Raw genomic sequence first — 12,038 nt, 5'->3', positions numbered from 1 at the left:
AAAGCAAAATAATTAATAAGAGTGATTGTGCAAAGTTGCATCTTCACTTTTTCATTCTTTGAAATCCAGATGAGTTCATAGTATGCAAGACAATATGAGTTTATAATAAATAATCCAGTTCATCATATGTTATTCCAGTAAATACTGAAAAAAATAATAGCTATTGCTCAAAGTTATGAGGCCAGGTATTTTTTATGAAAATAGTGCTGACATAACTTCCACAGGCAACTCTGGTCAGATATGTTCCACAGACAGTTAGCAAAGATTTTTTAAAGAAAATGCCACCAGTTGACTTTAAATACTTAACTTTAAACAGGAAAAAGTTCATAGGATGTCCCGATGACAGCTTCGTCCTCCATCTCTGACAGACTTGAAAGACATTCATACTGCTACAGTGAAGATGAAAAACGTACATTACATATGTTGTGAAGAGACAGGATACATACAGAGGAGAATAAGCAGGCATCAATTAACATCTGGTTTCACCTGAGGCAGATGTGGGTTTTATGTCTTGTATTTGGTTCCATTTCACTGTTCATATACAGGCTTTGTGAGAGACCAGATGCATAGGTTGATTGCAAGCAGAGTCCATCTTTTATGTCTATGTACCTCAAAATGCAACATTTAATGCAATATGCAAGGAGAAGGACAAAACCATCTATGTTTGTCTTGAAGTTGTACTTGGAAAGTGAAAGAAAAATGCCCATTTCAAGTCTGCAGTGTTGCTCCCTTTACCATTCTGTAAGCCCATTTGCAGCTCTGTAGAAAATTGTCATTACAGTTTGCATCCCCAGTATTTCATCTGCTATTTCTCCACAGTAAGTAATAAAACCTACAAAGAGTGATATCCAGTGTCCTTGAAATGCCCAAATTTGGTTGCAACAGTTCAAGGTTTGTGTAAATATCTTCATCCTGGAACTTGAATTCAAACATTGGTTTATTCAGCATGTTGGATAGTTTATTTGTATGCATCTCAAAACCACTGCATTGTTTGGCATGGGAAGGGAACAGCAGCCAACTGGTGTGTCAGGAATGAGGGCAGCTGGCAAAATGGTGAGGAAGCTGGCACAATACCTGCCTGCCACTGGTTTTGCTCCAGCTGATAGTAATGTCCCATGCCATCAGGAGATCCGAAGTCATCCACAAGTCAAGCAAATTAAATGTAGACATTTATGTAACACTGTAAACATGAATCAGTTTCGTTAATGGAATGTGCTTTATCAAAGGAAATGGGAATCTGGATTTGGGGGAGACTGGTGGGAGATGGGCTGTTTCTGGGGGTGGGGTGAAGAGAAGAGTGAAATTCTTTCCTCTGGAAGGTCCCCACCAGGTGTTTTGGTGAAGTCCTATGGAGGAATGTGCAGTAATGAAATATTGAGATTCAGTGAACAAACCAGGAGGCAAGGGTAGATTTATGTCCTTAGCAGCTCAGGCCAGTCTCCATTTGCTGTTAACATTAGATGGGGAGAGAAATTAGCTATATCATACATTATTGCACAGCTTATGTTAAGCCTCTCCTGTTTACAAACAATTTAATACAAATGGGAAAGATAAAATGAGAGTTCTTCTCAAGTGAGAACAGATGGCAAAGTTTTCAGGCTCTGGAAGTCAGAGGGAGACTTCTCCATGGCCAGAAAAGAAGTGGGACAAGGAGTTCTCCTCAGGGCACCGTGTCATCATTTTCTGCAGCAGAAGTGTCAAAATCCTCCAACAACGTGCATTGTGCCATATTAGCTTACCTTTGGAGCTAGCCATCCTCCTTTTTTTTTTGCAGTGGCTTGAAGCTGGAAATATTGTGGGCATAAAGTTCTGTGACAGACATGTTCATTGTTCCTGATGACATTTGATTCATTAAGCTGCATTTGCCAGTTCCTGCTTCAGCAAGATTTGAGAAGTATGGTGTGGCACTGTTGAGCATCTTGGTCATCTTCCTTTCTTATATCTCAGGAAATGTAGGAGCATATTATTAATTTTTGTGGTGTTTAAGTTGCTCCAAGACCATGTCTGTCTCCACCTCTTCCTGGGCTGCAGTGCCATTAAGCAAAGGATCTGTGACAGACATTGGTGGGGCCCAGAATCCAGAGCCTCCAAATAAAGCAGGAAGGATGCATTTAAAACAATGAGTTCAGGAGCTCTGCAGTTTATTTAATTTATTAAAGATATGGTCTGACTTGAGCTCCTTAAAAGCCTTAGTTGCTGTTCTCTTCTTTTAAGATGCAATTCTTTTCAAGGCTCTGAAACAAACTCTACTTCCTATTTTATCCAAAAATTGTGTCACTAAAACACCTGCCAGGGTAAGCTGCAATTCTCATTTTACCTGCAGGGGATTTTTTTAACCCGTATCCATTCAAAACATGATAGTTGTGCCTTGCCAAAACAGCACCCCCAAATGACAAGGTGTCTGGGGGCTATTTTCCAGTCTGTGATGATGACTTTTTTTCTTACCCAATAAAAATTTATTAGGCCTCTGAAATAGCAACATCATTAATGAATTATTTACTGGTTTGCTTTACCTCCCAGCAGAGTGCCCTAACTGATAGGCCTTAAAGTAATTTCCCTCTCTCTTTGTTCAATGTATATTTAAGTAATTACTTTATACAAAGGAGTGGAACAGCTCCAGAAGCAGAGCTTGGCAGAATAGGGCTGCTTTGTCAGGGCAGGCAGGATCTTCTCCCATGAGATGACTGCTAAGGATTCCACATCCTGAACCAGTATCTCCCAAATCCAGCGTGCTAGCTGTTGAATAAAAGCACTACTGCCTTCATTTTGCAGATAATGCTGAAGCACAGCTGCTTGAGCATTTTATGTGCCCCAAAACAGTTTGGTTTCAATGTCATTAGGGACACTGCTCTTCAAGTCCCATTCTGCTCTGGAAAAATGCCTTTTAATTTCTTTCAGTGGTTTATTTTCAAAACTTAAATAAAATGAAAAAAAACAAGGAATTTATTGACACATCTATAGCTTGCTGGGCCTTGCAGAGAAAAGGCAGCGAAGGAAGTGCAGCTGCAGGTTGATCCCTGCAGGGCAAGGAGATAACTTTTCATTTTCTGTCTGACACAAGATGATGAATTTCAGTTCATCTGGAAAATAGTCATGGCTGTAGGATCTCGGTTCAGCTTTGACCTTCTGCGCGATTCCCATCATCGCAGAGCCCGGGGGTTTCGTTGGGTTTGTAGTCACTTTTGCACTGCCTTATGCTCAGTAAACATTTTGAAAGCTGACTGCAGCTCTAACTACTAGAGACTTTATTTTCCAGTGTAATCTGAGATCTGAGGCATGTTTTGCAGAAGGGTTGAGCTGTGGGCACTCATGAAATATACAGCAGAGGCTGCCATCGCTCATGCCTGTGTTCCTAATTGCTGTCAAACATGGCAGCAACTAAATCACTTTATAGCCTCTGCAAATAAGAGCAACTGAAATACCAGGCCAGCCAAATGTGGTATGACTGCAAATAAACTTCAGTGTCTGGGTGATTTTGGGGTGGATTATCTGACTGATCACAATTTGTAAGGTGTAGTCTACAGTACAGAATCTGAATTTCTCGGCAGCAAGTCATCAAAAAAACAGAATGATTGGCCAGGAAGTTAATTGTTTACACTAAAACAGCTTTCTTTCAAGACTTTGGGTGTGGATGAAGCATAATATTTATTTAAAGATGGAGATAAAACTTTACCATTCTCACATAATCTTGTATGTACATCTCTGATGTAAATACCTTCTTATCCCTAATGCCTCTGACTGCTCTAATTGTGTATTGCACTATTTATACAACCAGGAAGAGACGAGTGAAAAAGAAAAACCTGTATATCTTTTAGGGGTGCACAAAAGCATCCAAATCAGGGAATCAGAACCTTTCTTTTCATATGGATTTTGTAGGTTTTAGCAAAGACAAAGGCTTCTAAATAAACGTATTTTCTTCTAGCCACATAGTTTCTAGCAGTTGCAGTGTACTTTATGCCTAGCGAAGATCAGTCTAGACTTTTGTCCCATCTTTGTAATAACAGCATTAACAGAGTAAATGTACAGCAGAGGGTTTTGGGTTTGGTGCTCCATCTTTCACCTCTTCGAGCTGCAGCAGCCCTGTGAGCAATGAATGGCACAGGGATTGCCGCAGCGAGGAGGTGCTTAGCAGGCCAGTCCCAACACGGCCTATTTCTCCCTTACCAAGGATTCCAAACTTGTTGACTGGGAAAACCCTACTTGCCAGAACAAGATCTTTTTACACACAGCGAGAACAATCTCCTATTGTCTCCGGGGATAAAGTGGTGCCAATAAAAGATAAAAACCCCATGCCAACACGGTGATGCATAAAACTATGTTAACTGCTTCACCACTATATTTAACTATGAGGTAAAAGCCTCTGAGAGAGGTGTTTTTTGGTCTAACAAATCCAAACAAATGGAATGTAATAATTACATTGAAAACCCCCAAATGTTTTATTCACAACTCTGTAACTATGCAACTATGAATATTACCACTTTTTTGTTTATTCTTGTGCCCTGGCTGGATGTCTGTATGGTGGGGCAGGAGCAAATGTTCAGCTGTCCCCTGCTGCCTTCCCAGCTTTGTGTCAGAAGTGAAGCATTCATATTTTTGTTGTCCACATCTGGAAGGAAGATGCTGTGACACACTTCAATTTTTCATGGGAATGTGCCATTTCTTGTGCCTCCTCTCATGGTGCTTCTTCCCTCTACAGAAACAGAGACTGCTTTAGTTTCCCCTTACTAGACCAGCCCAGCCCTGTATGAGCAGTAGCTCCCTGAGGGTACCTGTTTGGTGTAGCTAGGTACTTTTAGGATATGGAAGGAGTCTGGGGATGGGTCTTATCAAAGACATGCAGTGACCCAAAAATTGTGGAAGCCGGTCTGATATTTCTGATTCCCTCTTCTCAGCTTTATGAGCCTGAAGAATATAGAGTTTTTTCTGCCCCCTTCTCCTCCTTCAACTCACACTCTTGATGGCCTGTCCTGCCAGGTAAGGTACCCAAGGAGAAGGGCAAGGTACTTCCAGTGGCAAGGTACTTCTTTTAACCATGGGCTCTTTATGTAAGCTTTGTAGGTAAAGCCTGAATCACTTTTTCCAGAGACATTCACAGAATCACAGAATGAATATTCTGTGTTGCAAGTGTCCCACAGGGATCATTGAGACCAGCTCTTCAGTGCATGGCCCACACAGGGATTGAACCCATAACCTTAGCATTATTAGCAGCATTCTCTGACCAGCTGAACTAAAGTGGTGCACAAAGTGCACCAGAAGTATGCTCAGAGGGCACCCTGGATGTAGCAAGCACCTCTTTCAAGATGGAGAGCATTTTAATAGCCCAGGTCTGTTATATTCTGTAGTAGAGGTAACATCTGCAGGATGTGAAGCAGCAGAGCTGTGTGTGGAAGATGGGTGCCTCTGCATGGAGAGGATTGTGCTCAGGGCAAGGGATTCTGGAAGCTCCCAGGCTCACCAGAGAGACTCTAAGGGACTGTACAATCTTCAGGCTTTGGTGCTGCTGTCCAGTACAGGCTTTCAGGATCCTTTGGCTACTCGGATATAGGAAGCCACGAGGAGAGTTTGGTGGTCTAAATCTTCACTGAACCTTGTCTTCACCTGATTTTCCCTACACAAAATGATAATTTTGCTCACAGTTTTGAAACCCATCTGCTGCTTATCCTTTGATCTTCCATTATTCTTCTTGTCCTGCTTGAGCCCATTTTGTAAATTAGCTGGATCATAGTACTGGCATTGCCTTTGAGCAGTCTTCAGATGTTTCCTGAGGGGCCATTTACCTTGAGCCATTCCAGCCCTTACTTCCCTTTCTTTTCCCTTCCTCCTCTCCTTCAGCTTTGCTTCCCTAAGCTCAAACAGTGTACCTCCTAAAGATCAGGTAGAGAAGCATTGTGTACTGTATGAATATACATATATGTACAGTGCACATATAAATGCATGGGTAATGCATATGTACACACAGAGCATGTATGCATATATGTATGTATATATATGCATATATAGAGTGTTGCAGAAGAGCTCCAAATGCACTGCAGCCTCTAGATGCTACTGCATACAAGCAGCCAGCCCCCCTTTTAAAATCTCTTTTTTTTAAATTTGGATCTGCTCATTGTGGAGAGCTGGCCCCATTACGGAGCTTGCCCTTTTCCATTGATTACATGGCACCAAAATGTAGAATTGAATGCAAGTCTAGGTTCATGCTGAGAAAACCCTGCTAACCTCAGTGAGAAAGAACTAGTCAGTTTTGGAATTTTAATTTGGTCCCAACTGTATTTCAGCTTTATTTCAGAAATCTGAAAGCATAACAATCAGGAAAAACATGCTACATTGATCCACGCCATTGAGTTAAAATATTTATTTGGAATAAATAAATGGAAGTGCAAACCGCTGCAAACAATCTGGTTGCAGATTGTTGTAAAAATTATATATACACATGTATACATTTTCATTTCCTTCCTTCCCAAGACAAATTATTCTTTAAGTTTCTCCTGCAGAACACATGTGTTTCTGGAATTCCAGGGGACTAAAATGTGTGGAAATGCAACATGTGAAATCAGAATTACATCTGGTTATGTACTTTTTTGACTCCAGTATGGCTCAGTCCCTTGCTTCCCAACGATGTTTAGATTAAGCCCTCCAAGACGAAAATTGATTTTCTTTGTGCCTCTGAATTTGCAGCCATGAGAAATAAAAAGAACAAAAAAATAAAGGCAAGGAAGACTTTTTCTGGTGTAGCATTTTCCTATACTGCTCTATGTTTTTGACTTTTCTTTAATTGGTAAAATCAGCTGTTATGACAGAGGCAGCATAATAAATAATAAGCAGCAAGCTGTCCAAGCAAGAGCTTCTTTCTCACGCTATTTCCTGCAGAGTCAGATTGTATGAATGCCTGCAAATATCTAAACTTGGGGCAGTATTTGAACATCCCTATTACCTTTCTGAGCTTTAGATCCAGCTCTTTGATTTGTTCTCTCAAGCTCCTTAAAGCTCCTTCTCTGCCAGTTTGGATGATGTGTAGGAGTCTGTAATGAATACGCTCATTATCTAATACAAAGTGGCATAAAACACTCATGCCATGAACTCCGCCACACAGCTATACCCTGCTGCAATTCTCTGATTCATGCTGTACGAGATTAATAGCATTTATGTTATTCATATATCTTGGTTGACCTTGATCTGTTAGAAACTCCCTCCTTTTTATCTCTGTCCCATACTGGGGAGGTTTTGTCCCACATTAACAATGGAACTTTTGTACTTCAAAGCACATTCCCCCCACGCCCAACATCCTGAGTTTTAATTTTCCTTACATATATAATATCTCTTCCCTTCTCTTTCCCTCTCATATTCTTACCTATGTTTAATGGGCTGATACTATCTCAGGAGCTGTAAGTTTTTATTTTTTTACATATCATAGTAAGTTAACCCTTTGAAATCTAATTGCAAAAACCCATTTAAATTCTACCAGAAGAAACAAAAACATGCCCCAGGAATAAACAGTATTTGTAGCTTTTCTCCATGGCATTTGTAGGGCAAATGCTATCATTTCAGCTGTGACAGCACATAAGACGTGTATGGGGAAATATGATACAGAGGCTTGAATAAGGAAAGACAGGGTCCATAGTTATAGATGTGAGTTTTCAGAATGATTTGAGTTAGGCATTTTGCAAAACTGAGGCATGTTCCTGCCTCTTGCATTGCTCCTGCACTCAGAGAAATGAATTGGCCCCAGTGATCCCCTGCTTCTGCTTCCCACTGCAGCACACTGCTCCCTGCTCATGGTGATGTGAGAGAGACTCTTTATCTGTGAGAAAATCTGGGCTGTGTGGAAGAAAGATGTCCCATGGAAAGTAGGTGTCTGTGGTCTAATATGTCTCAGTCAGCAGGTGTCCCTTTGCTGGTTGCAGCCTCTCGCCACTCCTGATGGTGCACAGGAGGTAGAGGGGAGCAGGAGCTGGGGCTGGGAGGAGCCGTCCCCTGCAGGTGAGAATCCTTCCCTGTCCCCTGGCACAGCAGCAGTGCTGTGAGGACAGTTTGCTGCCATGGTGGTGGGGAAGGAGTTCTGGATGGGCCTAAAGCTCTTGTCCAGAGCTGGAGCAAGAGCTAACAAGGCTCTGGGGTGGATGTGCTGAGGAGGAGACAAAGGGACAAGAGTGGAGCTGGGCAGGGGCTTCTGGCAGTGCATCAGAGCAGGGAGGTGCAGAGGAGCACACAAGCAGAGAGAAGGCAAGATGATCAAAAGTGGGATATGGTGACAAGCATGAATGACACTCTAGTGAAAATAAGAACAGAGCCCCTACATGTGGTGCAAGGAGAGTTGCTGCCTGAAGTGCTGGGGCCAGACTCACACCATGAGTCAAGGCTCTGCTCTGCACTGGACATCCTATGTCCTTGCTGTCCTTCTTGGCATCTTGCACCATAGCTGGAAGTGGGATTCAGTTCTGTCTGCATTCCAGTCTGTCAATTGCTGTGACACCATGACAGGCAAGCTGGGAACTCCAGCTACCACCTCCCTCCTTTTTCTTTTCCTCAGCACACGCCAAGGCTGAGAGGTTTCAAAACAGGTGTACGCCTGAGTCCAAGCACTGCAACTGGCAAGGACCATGTGGTTTGTAGGCTTATAACAACTTTCCAGTCTATTTATTTATTTACATCTCCCTCCAACTTGTGATTGGTGGTTTCTTAATTTTTATTTTCCCATCAGCTTTCTGGAAGGCTGGATTAAAAATGTAATAGCAAAAAGCACTGATCTGGAAATACTTAAGAAACAAGAACTGCAGGGAGAGGCAATGTCTTTTATTTAGACACTGAAACCACTGGAAAAATAGGCAACTTCCAGATATAATGGCTCAGCTTTAGGTCATGAAATCTTGTCTTTATTTTTTTCTCCAGAGGCTAGGCCTAATAAAAGATATGACGTCTTCTTCCAGATCCTTCCTTGCCTATGTTCCTAAACCATCATCACTCCAGCCGCACTTATCAGTAAATATTTGTGGCCGGAGCTGTGCTGCTTGGAGCAATTTCTCCCTCCAACTTCCTGCCTCCCCAGCTGTTGTCTCCTTGTGGCCCCACTGCTGCTGGCCTACAGCCCCTGCACTGGGCAGCAGCAGCCCCAGGAGCACAGAGGTGTCTGGCTCTGCTCCACATCCCTAATTCTGCACTCACTCACACGTCTGTTTGCAGGGGATTTGCTGAGAGGGAAGTAAAACAATTGCATTTAATGCAAAGTAAATAGAGCAGGTCCTACAACCTTACTCTGTGCTGTATGGTGAGTTCTGTGTATTTTTCATTCTGTTTTACAGGTTTTTTACAGTATATGAATAACCACAAATCAGAGTTTTAAAGCAGACATTGCTTGGAAACACTTATGAGTATTCTGTGTGTTGCCCAGGTCTGAAGAATGTTAAGATCCATCTATGTTACAATACATTGAATTAGCTAGGGGAGAATAAAGGAGCAACCAAGATAATTTTTTTCTAATCTTTGCTTTAGTCTTGCAAAAAAAAGTCCTAACACTCTCTAATAGAATTCCGAACTGATAACAACCTTACTGGTATTAGGCCCATGGTTAACTATACTGTACCTGTGTTAAAGGAAAGCTCTGTTGACTCTGGATTTGTGGTGGAACATATACTACTTTCATGGGATTAGAAGCCTGTATACTCTGGCCTTGTGAAATTGTTTTGCTTTCTCAGCATGTTCGAACTTCTTGAGGAAGTGAAGGACTTCCTCTATGAAGCGCTGTGCTTACTTCATTTCTTTGTGCTCCAAGTACTGAGACAGCAAGTTCCTCGGGACATCTGTTCTTTGTTCGCTTTGGGTTTATTTATGACATGCATCTGCCTGCCTTTTCCTCTCTGCATTCAGTACTAGGAAAAAAAAAAGAAAGAAAAAAAAAAGAAAGAAAGAAAGAAACTCTCGGTGCTGCTACAAAACCATATCCTCTACTCTTTATTCAGAGATAGACTGATGCTTTAGGCACACTTTCACACTAAATTAAATTGCAGGGTGCCATGCCAGGAAGTGTATCTGAACATCAGCAGGGAAAATATCCTCCCCACCACCTTCCTCTTGGGCTTGGAAAGAGCTGAACTGCTTTTTTTTTTTTTTACTATAAAAAGCAAGCCATTTACCAGTACAGCCAAACATTTTCTAACCTTATCGTCTTCACCAGGCCAGAGCCAATTAAAAAGTTTATTTTCTGGATTTTTAAGCCTGAGTTTTGTCTAAGTTTTTCCTGTAACTTAATGTGCTGCATTCCTTGTTTCCATACAGGCCATGTGAATTCCCACAAGAGCTGCAGGACTTGTTCTTGCAAAACTGTGCAAAAAGAGTGCTTAAACAGGATGGGGCCCCAACATACTTTGGGTAGGATCAGGCTGTATTGCTGATGTCCTACAGCACCACATGGGGACATGGATTGAAAAGTTGTAAAACCTTCTTATTGTGTCTCCTGAAAAACCACAAATTTATTTTCTGAAATAGACTTGTCAAAGCACGATTTGTGATCCCAGAGTTGGTTGCTAGGCTTAAAGTCTCTCACTCCAAATTAAACTCATCCTTTAAGGTTCCTCTGTGGTCAGGGGTGATGGATTCATCCCACTCAAGAGGAATGGTCTGAAATAAGGATTGTTCTTTCTCTCCAGGGATTCTTCCCTCCTTCATTCAGGGGTAGCCCAAGCAGTGTGCTTGGGCTAGCTGACTATGTGTAAGATGCTTGATACTTAGACAAGCTATATCCTACCATGAGCGAACAAAAGTTGTTCTCAGCTGAAAGTCAAGGTACCCAGACAGGTTGATACAGACACACTTGCAACAGTTCCTCAAAACATTCCACAGCACAAAACTACACCTGGGACTTCTTTAACTGTCGAATGGTGCTTCTGCCTTTAATACATGTGGCAGTTTTTACTTGCTACAACTATTTGCTGATTCTCAGCATAACATGAGAAGATGCAATGGAAGAGGGGGGAGTGATTATAGCATTTAAATTTAACCTCCAAAAGGAGGAAATTGATCTTCTTTTCAGGTCCATTGGGAAAATAGATAATTTCAATAATTTTGTTAAACTAGAGTGGAAATTATTTTGGCCAAAAGCCTTTCTGACATAAAGGGTGACTAAATGCTAAACTGGACTAGAGGCTATGGAAATGTACCACTAGAGGTTTGTGAATAAGAGGTTAAACAAACTTTGGTGTAGTTTATATAAAGAAACAAGATCAGTTGAAGAAAGATGGACTTGCTCCAAAGCTATAGAATGCATTTCCCGACACTGATCTCTGGGCACTGAGGTCTCCTTCCTACTGCTGCTGCAAAGGAGTCAAAACAGGAGTCTATCTGACAAAGAACTGGGGAGTGACTGATCTCATGACTCTGAACATGGTGGAACTTTTTGCATTGTGCTAAGAATATGTGTGAATAAGGGGTTATAACAGAAACCTGAACGGGCACTGCATTACTCAACAAGGACTGATGAAAAGCCATTCGAGTTAATGAGTTACGTGACACAAGCTTGGAAAAAGGCAGCCAAGCCCAGTCTGACCTGGATTTGTGAACTCAGTAAAACTTCTTTCAGGATGAATGTAGAATGGCTAAAAAATGGTAAGAAATTTCAGGAAATACAAGGAAAGGAAGTACCAGTCAGCATGAGAAAGAAGCAATGTTGTGTATAATGTTGTGTCTTGCTTATTTGTACATCCCTGCCACTCTATCCCCTATAACCATCTGCATTTGTTGCCTGCCTTGTTTGGGATCTGGACAGGGGCTGTATTTTTAGCTTGACTTCAAACATCGTCAGTGCTTGGCTCTGAGTTGCAGAGGCTTTAGCCTTTTCTAATATTCATTGTTTGGGACTGGGAAGCCTTATATAGCCTTGAGCTGGAAGATAATGTATTCAGATTCTACAGTCACAGGAACTACCTGATTTACATCCAGTTGATGTTAAAGATTTAGGTAAAGCATTCAAAAGCCTCTTCATGTTGTTGAGTAGAAACTGGGAAACTAACATCTTCTAACTGGTACCATATTTCACAATTTCCTTTTAC

This window comes from Poecile atricapillus, chromosome 1, assembly GCF_030490865.1.
Source record: "Poecile atricapillus isolate bPoeAtr1 chromosome 1, bPoeAtr1.hap1, whole genome shotgun sequence".
NCBI classification, from domain to species: Eukaryota; Metazoa; Chordata; class Aves; order Passeriformes; family Paridae; genus Poecile; species Poecile atricapillus.
Note: the sequence above shows the minus strand (reverse complement) of the source record.